This window comes from Lolium rigidum, chromosome 7 (assembly GCF_022539505.1).
Source record: "Lolium rigidum isolate FL_2022 chromosome 7, APGP_CSIRO_Lrig_0.1, whole genome shotgun sequence".
Classification (NCBI taxonomy): domain Eukaryota; kingdom Viridiplantae; phylum Streptophyta; class Magnoliopsida; order Poales; family Poaceae; genus Lolium; species Lolium rigidum.
The window spans coordinates 3,299,830-3,317,083 of record NC_061514.1 but is presented as its reverse complement, the minus strand read 5'-3'; positions in this window follow the sequence as shown (position 1 = coordinate 3,317,083).

Here is a 17,254-nt window from a genome sequence, read left to right as displayed (position 1 = left end):
CAGGAGTTGATGATCAACAAATGCCACTCAATGCTTTCGGCCGTAAGCAATGGAAAATCCACGTGCTATTGTACTCTGAAGATGGTAATTTTTTTTGGCGAGTATAGTGTATTTGTATTAAGTAAGTATGTTTGTTGGTAAGAAAGAAAAATTAAACCACTCAAAGTGCTCGCAACATATGCCAAACTTATCTTTTATATCTAAATAGGAAATTTCACTCTTTTATTTCTCTCGGCATCCAAGATATACCTCACCATGCATTCATAAGCAATCCTAATTGAGAGAAAATGATTTAAAAAATCACATTTGAGACGATCTTGTCACATAACTACCATCGTTGGTTTTTTGACACATAAATGCCTCTTTTGGGGTAGATGTGTGACACATAGCACTAATTTCACCGTTTAGGTATCTTAAACAGTTTTCTGACCGCCCAGGCCCATCTGCCAGTCTTGTGTGGCAAAGATTTTACAAATTCCGGTCGACGTGAGAAAGATAGATCGCGGGGTAGCTCACAGTCCTTAGGTTCATGTGTAGGACCCACTTGCCATCATCTTTGTCTCTCTCCTAGACTTGTGTGCACGTTTCTCTCCGTGTCCACGGCCGGCGGCTGGTCAAACCTTGTTGGGGCGGCTGGCTCCGCATCCAGTTGATGTTGTGCAGCGCACCGTTGGGGAACCCTAAGAAGAAGGTATGATGTGCACAGTAGCAAGCTTTTCCTAAGTAAGAAACCAAGTTTTAATCGACCAGTAGGAGAATGGCGTGACTTCTGAAGGTGTTGCTAGCTGAATTTTGGCAAGGCGCACTGTCAGCAACAACGTGAAACCTGCACATAACATAACCAAAATACTTTACCCCAACTTACATTGAGGTTGTCAATCTCCGGTTTTGCTGAAACAAAGGATTAACCATATAGTGTGGAAAGAGATGTTTGTTTGCAGTGAAATTAAAGAGAATAGTGTTGCAGTTAGTAAACAGAACATGTGTTTGCAGTAGATGATTTTATCAGTGTAAAAGTAAGAACCGGGGTCCATATTTCACTAGAGGTGTCTCTCCATAAAGATAAATAACATACTGGGTGAACAAGTTACAGCTGGGCAATTGACAGAATAAAGATCATACATGACAAGATGATTACTGATGGCGTGTAATTCACACGTTCGTTGGGAACCCCAAGAGGAAGGTATGATGCGCACAGCAGCAAGTTTTCCCTCATAAAGAAACCAAGGTTTATCGAACCAGGAGGAGCCAAGAAGCACGTTGAAGGTTGATGGCGGCGGGATGTAGTGCGGCGCAACACCGGGGATTCCGGCGCCAACGTGGAACCCGCACAACACAACCAAAGTACTTTGCCCCAACGAAACAGATGAGGTTGTCAATCTCACCGGCTTGCTGTAACAAAGGATTAACCGTATTGTGTGGAAGATAATTGTTTGCAAGAAAACAAGAAAGAACAAGTATTGCAGCAGATTTGTATTTCAAGTATAAAAGAATGGACCGGGGTCCACAGCTCACTAGAGGTGTCTCTCCCATAAGATAAAAGCATGTTGGGTGAACAAATTACGAGTCGGGCAATTGACAAATAGAGAGGGCATAACAATGCACATACATGTCATGATAAGTATAGTGAGATTTAATTGGGCATTACGACAAAGTACATAGACCGCCATCCAACCGCATCTATGCCTAAAAAGTCCACCTTCGAGTTATCATCCGAACCCCTTCCAAGTATTAAGTTGCAGAGCAACGGACAATTGCATTAAGTATGGTGCGTAATGTAATCAACAACTACATCCTTAGACATAGCATCAATGTTTTATCCCTAGTGGCAACAAGACAACACAACCTTAGAACTTTCCGTCACCGTCCCAGGTATCAATGGAGGCATGAACCCACTATCGAGCATAAATACTCCCTCTTGGAGTTAAGAGCAAAAACTTGGCCGAGCCTCTACTAATAACGGAGAGCATGCAAGATCATAAACAACACATAGGTAATAACTTGATAATTAACATAACATGGTATTCTCTATCCATCGGATCCCGACAAACACAACATATAGCATTACGGATAGATGATCTTGATCATGTTAGGCAGCTCACAAGATCCAACAATGAAGCACAATGAGGAGAAGACAACCATCTAGCTACCGCTATGGACCCATAGTCCAGGGGTGAACTACTCACTCATCACTCCGGAGGCGACCATGGCGGTGAAGAGTCCTCCGGGAGATGAATCCCCTCTCCGGCAGGGTGCCGGAGGAGATCTCCGAATCCCCCGAGATGGGATTGGCGGCGGCGGCGTCTCCGGAAGGTTTTCCGTATCGTGGTTCTTCGTCCCGGGGTTTTCGCGACGGAGGCTTTAAGTAGGCGGAAGGGCAACGTGGGGGCCACACGAGGGCCCCACACCACAGGTCGGCGCGGCCAGGGCCTGGGCCGCGCCGCCCTATGGTGGCGGCCCTCGTGGCCCCACTTCGACTCCTCTTCGGTCTTCTGGAAGCTTCGTGGCAAAATAGGACCCTGGGCGTTGATTTCGTCCAATTCCGAGAATAATTCGTTACTAGGATTTCTGAAACCAAAAACAGCTAGAAACAACGAATCGGCTCTTCGGCATCTTGTTAATAGGTTAGTTCCAGAAAATGCACGAATATGACATAAAGTGTGCATAAAACATGTAGGTATCATCAATAATGTGGCATGGAACATAAGAAATTATCGATACGTCGGACGTATCAGCATCCCCAAGCTTAGTTCTGCTTGTCCCGAGCAGGTAAAACGATAACAAAGATAATTTCTGAAGTGACATGCCATCATAACCTTGATCATACTATTTGTAAACATATGTAATGAATGCAGCGATCAAAACAATGGTAATGACATGAGTAAACAAGTGAATCATAAAGCAAAGACTTTTCATGAATAGTACTTCAAGACAAGCATCAATAAGTCTTGCATAAGAGTTAACTCATAAAGCAATAAATCAAAGTAAAGGTATTGAAGCAACACAAAGGAAGATTAAGTTTCAGCGGTTGCTTTCAACTTGTAACATGTATATCTCATGGATAATTGTCAACATAGAGTAATATAACAAGTGCAATATGCAAGTATGTAGGAATCAATGCACAGTTCACACAAGTGTTTGCTTCTTGAGGTGGAGAGAGATAGGTGAACTGACTCAACATAAAAGTAAAAAAGAATGGTCCTTCAAAGAGGAAAGCATCGATTGCTATATTTGTGCTAGAGCTTTTATTTTGAAAACATGAAAAAAAATTGTCAACGGTAGTAATAAAGCATATGAGTTATGAAAATTATATCTTACAAGTTGCAAGTCTCATGCATAGTATACTAATAGTGCCCGCTCCTTGTCCTAATTAGCTTGGACTACCGGATCATCACAATACACATGTTTTAACCAAGTGTCACAATGGGGTACCTCCATGCCGCCCGTACAAAGGTCTAAGGAGAAAGCTCGCATTTTGGATTTCTCGCTTTTGATTATTCTCAACTTAGACATCCATACCGGGACAACATGGACAACGGATAATGGACTCCTCTTTAATGCATAAGCATGTGGCAACAATTATTATTCTCATATGAGATTGAGGATATATGTCCAAAACTGAAAATTCCACCATGAATCATGGCTTTAGTTAGCGGCCCAATGTTCTTCTCTAACAATATGCATGCTCCAACCATTAAGGTGGTAGATCTCTCTTACTTCAGACAAGACGGACATGCATAGCAACTCACATGATATTCAACAAAGAATAGTTGATGGCGTCCCCGAAGCATGGTTATCGCACAACAAGCAACTTAATAAGAGATAAAGTGCATAAGTACATATTCAATACCACAATAGTTTTAAAGCTATTTGTCCCATGAGCTATATATTGCAAAGGTGAATGATGGAATTTTAAAGGTAGCACTCAAGCAATTTACTTTGGAATGGCGGATAAATACCATGTAGTAGGTAGGTATGGTGGACACAAATGGCATAGTGGTTGGCTCAAGGATTTTGGATGCATGAGAAGTATTCCCTCTCGATACAAGGTTTAGGCTAGCAAAGTTATTTGAAACAAACACAAGGATGAACAGATACAGACAAAACTCACATAAAAGACATATTTTAAACATTATAAGACTCTACACCGTCTTCCTTGTTGTTCAAAACTCAATACTAGATATTATCTAGACTCTAGAGAAACCAAATATGCAAACTAAATTAGCAAGCTCTAAGTGTTTCTTCATTAATGGGTGCAAAGTATATGATGCAAGAGCTTAAACATGAGCACAACAATTGCCAAGTATCAAATTATCCAAGACATTTTAGAGTTACTACATGTAGCATTTTCCAATTCCAACCATATAACAATTTAACGAAGAAGAAACTTCGCCATGAATACTATGAGTAGAGCCTAAGGACATACTTGTCCATATGCTACAGCGGAGCGTGTCTCTCTCCCATAAAGTGGATCCATTTTATTCAAACAAAACAAAAACAAAAACAAACCGACGCTCCAAGCAAAGTGCATAAGATGTGACGGAATAAAAATATAGTTTCAGGGGAGGAACCTGATAGTGTTGTCGATGAAGAAGGGGATGCCTTGGGCATCCCCAAGCTTAGACGCTTGAGTCTTCTTAGAATATGCAGGGGTGAACCACCGGGGCATCCCCAAGCTTAGAGCTTTCACTCTCCTTGATCATATTGTATCATACTCCTCTCTTGATCCTTGAAAACTTCCTCCACACCAAACTCGAAACAACTCATTAGAGGGTTAGTGCACAATAAAAATTAACATGTTCGGAGGTGGCACAATCATTCTTAACACTTCTGGACATTGCATAAAGCTACTAGACATTAATGGATCAAAGAAATTCATCCAACATAGCAAAAGAGGCAATGCGAAATAAAAGGCAGAATCTGTCAAAACAGAACGGTCCGTAAAGATGGATTTTATTAGGGCACCAGACTTGCTCAAATGAAAATGCCCAAATTGAATGAAAGTTGCGTACATATCTGAGGATCACTCACATAAATTGGCTTAATTTTCTGAGTTACCTACAGAGAATTAGACCCAGATTCGTGACAAGAAAGAAATCTGTTTCTCGCGCAAGAATCCAAATCTAGTATTTACTTTACTATCAAAGACTTTACTTGGCACAACAAAACATAAAACTAAGATAAGGAGAGGTTGCTACAGTAGTAAACAACTTCCAAGACTCAAATATAAAACAAAAATACTGTAGTAAAAACATGGGTGGTCTCCCATAAGCGCTTTTCTTTAACGCCTTTCAGCTAGGCGCAGAAAGTGTAAATCAAGTAACATCAAGAGATGAAGCATCGACATCATAATTTGTTCTAATAATAGAATCATAAAGTAACTTCATTCTCTTTCTAGGGAAGTGTTCCATACCTTTCTTGAGAGGAAATTGATATTTAATATTACCTTCCTTCATATCAATAGTAGCACCAACGGTTCGAAGAAAAGGTCTTCCCAATATAACGGGGCAAGATGCATTGGATTCAATATCCAAGACAACAAAATCAACGGGGACAAGGTTATTGTTAACCATAATATGAACATTATCAACTCTCCTCAAAGGTTTCTTTTTAGCATTATCAGCAAGATTAACATCCAGATAACAGCTTTTCGGTGGTGGCAAGTCAAGCATATCATAGACTTTCTTAGGCGTAACGTAAATACTTGCACCAAGATCCATAAAGCATTACAATCAAAATCTTTGACCCTCATTTTAATGATGGGCTCCCAACCATCCTCTAGCTTTCTAGGAATAGAAGTTTCAAGTTTTAGTTTCTCTTCTCTAGCTTTTATGAGAGCATTTGTAATATGTTTTGTGAAAGCCAAGTTTACAGCGCTAGCATTGGGACTCTTAGCAAGTTTTTGTAAGAACTTTATAACTTCAGAGATGTGGCAATCATCAAAATCTAAATCATTACAATCTAAAGCAATGGGATTATCATCCCCAAGGTTGGAAAAAATTTCAGCGAGTTTTATCACAGTGCAGTTTCGCAGCTTTAGCAGTTTCGAGTAATTTTGCGCGCTTTGCACTAGGAGTAGAAACATTGCCAACACCAATTATTTTATCATTGATAGTAGGAGGTGCAGCAACATGTGAATCATTAGCATTGCTAGTGGTGGTAATAGTCCAAACTTTAGCTACATTTTTCTCTTTAGCTAGTTTTTCATTTTCTTCTCTATCCCACCTAGCACGCTAGTTCAGCCATTAATATTATATTCTCATTAATTCTAACTTGGATGGCATTTGCTGTAGTAACAATTTTATTTTCAATATCCCTATTAGGCATAACTTTCGATTTCAAAAGATCAACATCGAAGCAAGACTATCAACTCTAGAAGCAAGAATATCAATTTTATTGAGCTTTTCCTCAACAGCATTTGTTAAAGGCAGCTTTTGTACTAATAAATTCTTTAAGCATAGCTTCAAGTCCAGGGGGTGTATTCCTATTATTGTTGTAAGAATTCCCATAAGAATTAGCATAACCGTTACCATTATTATAAGGATATGGCCTATAGTTATTACTAGAATTGTTCCGATAAGCATTGTTGTTGAAATTATTATTTTTAATGAAGTTTACATCAACATGTTCTTCTTGGGCAACCAATGAAGCTAACGGAACATTATTAGGATCAACATTAGTCCTATCATTCACAAGCATAGACATAATAGCATCAACCTTATCATTCAAGGAAGAGGATTCTTCAACAGAATTTACCTTCTTACCTTGTGGAGCTCTTTCCGTGTGCCATTCAGAATAATTAACCATCATATTATCAAGAATCTTTGTTGATTCACCAAGAGTGATGGACATAAAGGTACCTCCAGCAGCTGAATCCAATAAATTCCGCGAAGAAAAATTTAGTCCTGCATAGAAGATTTGGATGATCATACAAGTAGTCAGTCCATGGGTTGGGAAATTTTTAACCAAAGATTTCATTCTTTCCCAAGCTTGAGCAACATGTTCATTATCCAATTGTTTAAAATTCATTATGCTACTCCTCAAAGATATAATTTTAGCAGGGGGATAATATCTACCAATAAAAGCATCCTTGCATTTAGTCCATGAATCAATACTATTCTTAGGCGAGAGATAGAAACCAATCTTTAGCTCTTCCTCTTAATGAGAAAGGAAACAATTTTAATTTTATAATGTCACCATCTACATCTTTATACTTTTGCATTTCACACAATTCAACAAAATTATTGAGATGGGCAGCAAGCATCATCAGAACTAACACCAGAAAATTGCTCTCGCATAACAAGATCAAGTAAAGCAGGTTTAATTTCAAAGAATTCTGCTGTAGTAGCAGGTGGAGCAATAGGTGTGCATAGGAAATCATTATTATTTGTGCTAGTGAAGTCACACAACTTAGTATTTTCAGGGGTGGCCATTTTAGCAGTAGTAAATAAAACAAACTAGATAAAGTAAATGCAAGTAACTAATTTTTTTGTGTTTTTGATATAGCAAACAAGATAGTAAATAAAGTAAAACTAGCAACTAATTTTTTTGTGTTTTGATATAATGCAGCAAACAAAGTAGTAAACAAAATAAAGCAAGACAAAAACAAAGTAAAGAGATTGAGAAGTGGAGACTCCCCTTGCAGCGTGTCTTGATCTCCCCGGCAACGGCGCCAGAAAATATGCTTGATGGCGTGTAATTCACACGTTCGTTGGGAACCCAAAGAGGAAGGTATGATGCGCACAGCAGCAAGTTTTCCCTCAGAAAGAAACCAAGGTTTATCGAACCAGGAGGAGCCAAGAAGCACGTTGAAGGTTGATGGCGGCGGGATGTAGTGCGGCGCAACACCGGGGATTCCGGCGCCAACGTGGAACCCGCACAACACAACCAAAGTACTTTGCCCCAACGAAACGGTGAGGTTGTCAATCTCACCGGCTTGCTGTAACAAAGGATTAACCGTATTGTGTGGAAGATGATTGTTTGCAAGAAAACGAGTAAAGAACAAGTATTGCGAGCAGATTTGTATTTCAAGTATAAAAGAATGGACTGGGGTCCACAGCTCACTAGAGGTGTCTCTCCCATAAGATAAAAGCATGTTGGGTGAACAAATTACAGTCGGGCAATTGAAAAATAGAGAGGGCATAACAATGCACATACATGTCATGATAAGTATAGTGAGATTTAATTGGGCATTACGACAAAGTACATAGACCGCCATCCAACTGCATCTATGCCTAAAAAGTCCACCTTCAGGTTATCATCCGAACCCTTCCAGTATTAAGTTGCAGAGCAACAGACAATTGCATTAAGTATGGTGCGTAATGTAATCAACAACTACATCCTTAGACATAGCATCAATGTTTTATCCCTAGTGGCAACAGCACAACACAACCTTAGAACTTTCGTCACCTGTCCCGGTATCAATGGAGGCATGAACCCACTATCGAGCATAAATACTCCCTCTTGGAGTTAAGAGCAAAAACTTGGCCAGAGCCTCTACTAATAACGGAGAGCATGCAAGATCATAAACAACACATAGGTAATAACTTGATAATTAACATAACATGGTATTCTCTATCCATCGGATCCCGACAAACACAACATATAGCATTACGTATAGATGATCTTGATCATGTTAGGCAGCTCACAAGATCCAACAATGAAGCACAATGAGGAAAAGACAACCATCTAGCTACCGCTATGGACCCATAGTCCAGGGGTGAACTACTCACTCATCACTCCGGAGGCGACCATGGCGGTGAAGAGTCCTCCGGGAGATGAATCCCCTCTCCGGCAGGGTGCCGGAGGAGATCTCCGTAATCCCCGAGATGGGATTGGCGGCGGCGGCGTCTCGCGGAAGGTTTTCCGTATCGTGGTTCTTCGTCCCGGGGTTTTCGCGACGGAGGCTTTAAGTAGGCGGAAGGGCAACGTGGGGGGCCACACGAGGGCCCCCACCACGAGTCGGCGCGGCCAGGGCCTCGGGCCGCGCCGCCCTATGGTGGCGGCCCCTCGTGGCCCCACTTCGACTCCTCTTCGGTCTTCCGGAAGCTTCGTGGCAAAATAGGACCCCGGGCATTGATTTCGTCCAATTCCGAGAATATTTCGTTACTAGGATTTCTGAAACCAAAAACAGCATGAAAACAAGAATCGGCTCTTCGGCATCTTGTTAATAGGTTAGTTCCAGAAAATGCACGAATATGACATAAAGTGTGCATAAAACATGTAGGTATCATCAATAATGTGGCATGGAACATAAGAAATTATCGATACGTCGGAGACGTATCAATTACTATGAGATTCATTTGGGCATTACAACATAATAGATAGACCGTAATCCAACTGCGTCTATGACTAGTAATCCACCTTCCGGTTAGCATCCGCACCCCTTTCAGTATTAAGTAGCAAACAACAGATTATTGCATTAAGCAAAGTGTGTAAAGTAAAAAAAATAGAATTATCCTTAGACAAAGCATTGTTGCTTTCTCCCTAGTAGCAACAACACATCTACAATCTTAGAAGTTATTGTCACTCTCCCAGATTAATAGAGGCATGAACCCACTATCGAGCATAAATACTCCCTCTTGAAGTCACAAGCACATACTTGGCCGGAGCATCTACTAGCAACGGAGAGCATGCAATATCATAAATAACATATGACAAGTATATAATCAATCTCAACCATAGTATTCAATATTCATCGGATCTCAGAAAACACAATATGTAGCATTACATAAAGATGATCTTGATCATGATAGGCAGCTCACAAGATCTAAACATGAAGCATAAAGTGGAGAAGACAACCATCTAGCTACTGCTATGGACCCGTAGTCCAGAGATGAACTACTCAAGCATCACTTCGGAGGCGGGCATGGCGATGTAGAGGCCTCGGGTGATTATCTCCCTCTCCGACAGGGTGCTAGGAAGAGCTTCAGAATCCTCCCGAACTAGGGTCGGCGATGGCGGCCGCGATGGAAATTTTCGTGGATAGAGGCTCGGGTATTTACGTTTTTCCCGAACAGATGAATAAATAGGCGGAAGGGCGAGGTCGGTGGGTGCCTGAAGGGCCCACACCACCCCTAGGCGCGGCCAGGGCCTAGGCCATGCCTAGGCCAGGTGTGGCCGCCTCGTGGCACTTCTTCGTCTCTCCTCCGGACTCCGTCTTTGTTACAGTAAAATAGGAACTTCAGCTTTTGCTTCGTCCAATTCTAAGAATATTTCCTGTACAACTTTTCTGAAAAACAAAATAGCAGAAAACAGGGAACTGGCAGTGTGGCATCTTGTCAATAGGTTAGTTCCAGAAAATGCATAAAAGTGCAATGAAGTATAAACAAAACATATAGAAATGGGTGTAAAACAAACATGGAGTATCAAAAATCATAGATATCATTTGTGATCTTCGATGCTCTCCGCTGCTAGTAGATGATTTGGCCAAGTAAATGCTTGTAACTCCGAGAGGGAGTATTTATGCTCGATAGTGAGTTCATGCCTCTAGTAATCTGGAAGAGTGACAATAACTTCTAAGATTGTAGATTTGTTGTTGCTACTAGGGATTTCAGTAAATCAACAGGATTGTATGTGAATTACCATAAATCTTGTCTACTGCCTATAAATATCTCAGATGATCAGGCAAATAGTCTGGCTCAGGTTTTTGGTTGTACTGTCCAGGGAATGCCATTTACATATCTTGGGCTCCCTTTGGGAACAACTAGGCCAAAGATTCAAGATTTAATGCCTTTGGTTCATAGACTAGAAAGGAGGTTGGTGGCTACATCTACTTTTCTAGCATATGGAGGAAGATTGCAATTGATAAGATCTTGCTTGAGCTCAATGCCCATTTTCTTCCTGTGCTCTCTTGATATACCACCTGGAATTATAAAACAGTTGAACAGAATTATTAGACACTGTCTGTGGAGTGATAGGAAATCTGATTCAAAAGGGAAATCACTTGCTGCTTGGGACATGATCTGTAAGCCAAAGGAAAAGGGTGGTGCTAGGAATTATGGATTTTGAGAAACAAAATGAAGCTCTTCTTATGAAGCATCTGCACAAGTTTTATAATAAAGAGGAAATTCCATGGGTGAAATTGGTTTGGAACTATTATCCAAATGGAGTCCCACAGGCAACAAATTTATGTGGTTCCTTTTGGTGGAGAGATATTATGAAGTTGGTGGATAAATATAGAGAAGTTTGTCATTATTCTTGTTGGATGTGGTGACTCTGTTCTTTTCCGGAATGATAATTGGAATGGTATTGTGCCTTCAAAGCAGTTTCCAAGATTACACTCTTTTGCTCTCAACCCACTTGTTATCGATAAAGGAAGTGAAGCTTTGTGAAGATAGGTCATCTCTCTTTTATCTTCCATTATCACAATGAGGCCTATGGAGAATACATTGCTATGCAAGATTTTTTGGATACGATGCATGATTGCTTGAGGATGGGAAAGATGTTTGGAAAACTATCCGGAAGGAGGGAGCTTTTACTTCACATTTATACTATCAGATCTTGCTTCTCTCATATACCAAACGAGTAAATTACATTGCTTGGATGCTGGAGGAGTAAGGTAGTCCTAAGGATAAAGGTTTTTGCTTGGTCGTCGATAAGTGACGAGTTGAATACACGAGATATGTTGAGAAGAAGGAGCTGGCATGTCACTAATGATTATACATGTGTTCTGTGCCATGCTAACCAAACAGAAGATTGGATCCATTTGTTTTTTGATTGTAATTTTAGCAGAAGAATTTGGTCCTATCTACAGGTGGATTGGCCGCAAGGTGACACCATTGAAGGCATGTTTTTTCAAGCCAGGAAAGAGTTTGCTAAACCTTTCTTTGCAGAAGTGGTTATTTTGGCATGCTGGCATATTTGGAAACAAAGGAACAGCAAGATTTTTGAGCATATTAGACCTTCTTTTGGATCTTGGAAGGCACAGTTTGTGCATGAAGCCTCTTTGCATGTGCATAGAGTCAAGGATAAACATTCTGCTTCTTTCAAGTCATGGATTGACTCTCTGTTGTAATCTTTCTTTTTCTGTTTGTTTGTAAATAGTTTTCTGTGTACAGTTAAAAGCTTTAATAAATTGCTGTGGGGGTTTTGCCCTACAGTTCTTGGTCAAAAAAAAAAAGAAAACAACAATGCTTTATCTAAGGGTAATTCTATTGTTTATACACACATTGCTTAATGCGACAATCTGTTGCTTGCAACTTAATACTGAAAGGGGTTCGGATGATAATCGGAAGGTGAATTATTAGTCATAGATGCAGTTGGATTACGGTCTATGTATTATTTTGTAATGCCCAAACAAATCTCATAGTAATCATCTTGTCATGTATAGTCTTTATTCTGTCAATTGCCCAGCTGTAATTTATTCACCGAGCATGTTATTTATCTCTATGGAGAGACACCTCTAGTGAACTGTGGACCCCGGTGACATAGGCATCCCAAATGGGCCTGCCAAAGATAGTACCCGGGGTTTAATGAAGGCCCACTACCCGAAGAATAAGAAGGTTCGAGAGCCCAAGATATATTAAGGAAAGTAGAGTTGTAATAGGAAGTGTTGTTTGTAATACGGCGGGATGAGTTAGAAACCGTCCCGGACTACGTAACTTGTACAAAACGAAACCCTCGGCTCCACCTCTTATATAAAGGGGGAGTCGAGGGACGAAGAGATCATCGAATCATTGTTCACAAACCCTAGTTTTCGTAATCGTCGAGTACTTTTCGGCTGAAACCTTCGAGATCTACTTGCCCTCTACTTCTAACTAAACCCTAGCCTATAACCCGTAGGCATTGACAAGTTGATCCCTTGTCAATTGGCGCCGTCTGTGGGAATTAGAGGCGTAAGGATCTGATCTCGATGGCACGTTCAAGATCTTCGACATCGTCAACCGGAAGCAACACAATGGACCGAGGTAAACGGATCGCTGCTTGGTCTTGTTGATTTTGTTCCTCACCCACCCTCCCGTTTGGATGCATATGCGTATACGGCGGAGCCCATGGAGATGACGTTCGGAAGGTTCCACTTTCGCGTCAAAAAGGAAGGATCGTATCGTGTCGAAATTCCGATTTCGTCGGGATCGTCGGCGGTCGATTCCGATTTTTCAAGCTATGCATCGTCAACCGAGTCGGGAGAAGAAGAAACTTCGGCAACACGTTACGTCAGCACCGAGCAAGAGAGAAACTCGCCAAGATCTTCGGCGACATGTCGTTTGAGTCATCTGCGGACTCATATATAAGCGATGGCTCAAGCGATGTCGACGATTACGACTTCATCGACAAATCTATCACGGTGGGCAAGGTCTTCATCAATCTCAACAATGATGTCACCAAACCCAACATAGATCCGAGTACAAAATATCATCGGATTTATGCTATCGAAAATCAAGAGGAAACATCGGAGGCTTTCGACGATTTGGGTAATCCCTATGTCGATCCCTCGGATCTAAGGAGAGGTATGGGCACTAAATATGTCGGGCCCACACCACGTGTCGAGTTCAACTTCCACAAGCAGCCCGGGATAGAGCTGCAAAAGCTTTAGATGGTTCGGAGCCAATGACGACAACGGCTACGGCTCAAGAGCTGCAAGCTTATCAATATAGGCTCGCACGAGCTGCCGAGAGAAATAGAAAAACGAGACGGCTGAGTTGAACGGGAGAAAGGAGGCGGCACGCATCCGGCGGGGAGAAGGGCAGATCTAAGTCGACAATCTAGAGTTTCGGATGATAGCCATAGGGAGGCTCGGAACGAGAGGAAGATCAAGGTTACAACACATACCGAAGCGAGAAAGAGAGCACTTAGTTCAAAACCTCGACATGTCCTTTATGTCGATAGATACAAGAGGAAACATTATCCGTAAGACACCAGAAGCTGGGTATATGGCGACACAAGCTTACATCCTCGCATCTAGGCCACCCCCAGGTGATCCAAGGGAAACATTATACAATATGGCGTTAGCGAGGGTTGGAGCTATGGGGACGGCGTTTGTATCAACGCCTCCCGAAGGAACGGCAAGGCAAAATAGTCCACGACCTGCGGCGGCAACGGCGGCGGTCCATGAAGGACCAAGTGGAGCAAGAGACACGGGAGCACAAGCAAGGGTCGATAGAGCAAGGCAAAGCGAAGGGATCATCGGCAATCCCCGGAGCTTAACGACGAGGATATGTGCGGCCTGCCGTGCTTCACAAGGAGAGTACGAAAAACTCGAGTCCCTTCGGGATTTAAGTTGCACGATCACTTCAAAAAATTCGACGGCTTGCAAGATCCGGAGGATTGGCTAGTTGATTACCTCGAGACGGTGAAGTTAGCTGGAGGAACTAGGGCAACAGCCATGCAAAGTATTCAGGTGCACTTAAGTGGAGCCGCACGATCTTGGATCAAAAAGCTTCCGCCGGGATCTATCGGCAAGTTGGGAAAGTTTCGAGGATGTATTCGTCAAGAACTTCAGGTCCACGTGCAAAAAACCTGCGTCGTTAGAAGAGCTGAGGGCATGTCGACAAAAGCCAGATGAGTCAATGAGAAAATACATCCAAAGGTGGAACATCATAAAAAACTCGGCGAGAAAATATATCGACGAGAGAGCAATAGATGCGTTTGTCGCGGGAATTAGGCGTGGAGATTTTGTCGAGGACTTGGGAAGGACCAATCCAAAGACAGTATCCGCGTTGATGGAGATAGCAAATAGATGGGCGGATGGAGAAGACGCTGTCCACAATAAACGGCACAGGTCGCCAGAGGAGGACCGTGGTCGAAATTATCAATCGAGGCGACGATTTCCTCGGCGATACCCGAACTATGACGCCCCGGGGCAAATTTCGGCGAGGATTTCGGGCAAACACGGGAGGAAACAATAGAGATGATTATCGGAGAAGCAATGAGCAGCGAAGCGATAATAGGGACGACTCCCGCAACGGACAAAATAGCGGGCCAAGGTTTCCAAGACCTTTCGTGTCCCCAGAAGAAATGCTGAACGGACCGTGCCGGATGCATTTTTTCCTCGACGGCAACGGGAAAAGACGGTCGGGGCACTGCGAGAAAGAGCTGTCGAAATTTTCGAGGCAATGTTCGGATATGCGAGAAAACGCTCACGCTCGAGCGGCACGAGAGAAATCCTCGGGAGCCCGGGAGCGAAGTTCACCTACCACCACCTCCCGCGATTACGGACGACAATCGGCATCGGCTCGGAATAGCGGCAGCACCTCCACCACCACCTTATGTCGATCCTAACTCAAACGGAGCGGTGTCGATGATTCGAAGGGAAGGCCGTCCAACGGAACTCAAAAAGTAATCTCGAGACAGGTGTTCATGGCGGAGAAAATGCCTCCACCAACGGTTGAGTACCTCAATTGGTCGGGGCAAGACATCGGCTTCACCATAGCGGATCATCCGCGGCAAGTTCCTCGACCGGGGCGGTCGGCACTTATTACGCCGGCGGTTATTGCGGGATTTGATGTTTCTCGAGTATTCATAGATGGTGGCGGCAGCTTAAACCTTATGTATGCGGATACATTGAGGAAGATGAACATATCCTTAGCAAACTTGAAGCCAACGGACACAAGGTTCCACGGCATCACACCGGAGAAACCAAGTTACCCATTGGGGAAGATCAACCTCGACGTTCGGTTTGGAACCCGAGAAAATTATAGAATCGAAAGCTGGAGTTTGAAGTCGTGGATTTTCCATCGCGGTACCACGCTTTGTTGGGACGACCAGCATATGCTAGATTTATGGCGGTACCACACTATACATACATGTTGTGGAGATTGCCGGACCAAAGGGACCAATCACGATCAAAGGAAGCTTCGCCTTAGGCGATAAGTGCGACAAGGATTTTCATCGGTTATCGAAACTTTCGGGATGCAAGCTGAGTATTTGGCGTCGAAAAGTATGAGCTGATTACGACGTACGCCGGACGTTGGAAGGCCAAATAAAGAATCAACTTTCAATACGAGAGAAAAATTCTAAGGAGGTGCGGATTCACCCGACGGACCCGAAAAAGACGACATCTATCGCAAACAACATGGATATCGCATAGGAAAGCGCGCTCGTCGAGTTCCTCCGTGAGAGCTGGAAAATCTTCGCATGGTGTCCAGGTGACATGCCGGGAGTACCCGGGGAACTTGCCGAGCACCACCTAAATTTGGATCCATCGGCGAGACCAATCAAACAACCTTTGCGGCGTTTTCGGAACCAAACCGCAAAGCTATCTTTGTCGAGAAATCAATCGACTACAAGAAGCTGGTTTTATCAAAGAGATATTCACGAAGCCACATGGGTAGCAAATCCTGTGATGGTGCCAAAGAAAAACACTAAGGTCCTTCGCATGTGCGTCGACTTTACGTGTCTCAATAAACATTGTCCAAAGGATCACTTTCCCCTCCCGAGGATCGATCAAATTATCGACTCCACGGCTGGATGCGAACGTCTTTCCTTCCTGGACGCGTATTCAGGTTATAACCAGATCAGGTTGAAAGAAGAAGATGAAGTAAAGACCGCGTTCATTACACCTTATGGCGTGTTTTGTTACGAGAACAATGCCCTTTGGTCTAAAAAACGCGGGAGCAACATATCGAGAGGATGATGCGAAGTGTTTGGCGACACGGATTGGGAAAAACGTGCAAGTATACATCGACGACGTCGTCATAACATCAAAAGAGGGGACAACAGCTGATCGAGGACCTCAAGGAAACGTTCGACAACCTCAACAAATTCTGCACGAAGTTGAACCGACGAAGTGTTCCTTTGGCGTCCCAGCGGGGAGAACTCTTGGGGTTTCTAGTCTCGGCAAGAGGGATTGAAGCAAATCCCGATAAAATACAAGCTATTGTAACAATGAGAAAGCCAACAAAGTTGAAAGAGATACAACGACTAGCTGGGCGAGTCGCGGCTTTGAGCAGATTCGTCGCCGAGGCTAGGAGAAAAAGCGTTACCATTCTATGCTTTGATAAAGCAAGGAGACAAATTCCGGTGGAACGAAGAAGCGCGACGAGCCTTCGAAGATTTGAAGCGCAAAATCTCGACACCACCAATTTTGGTGGCGCCGAAGGAAAAGGAACCTCTCTGTTATATATCGCAGCCACGCCCCAAGTGGTGAGCACGGCGCTAGTTGTCGAAAGAGAAGAAGAAGGAAAACTCCACGGAGTACGAGAGGCCGGTTACTTCGTCGGCGAAGTTTTATCGCCGTCAAAACAAAGGTACCCTCGGTACCAAAAGCTAGCATACGGAGTGTTCACAACGGCACGAAAATTGCGCCACTATTTTT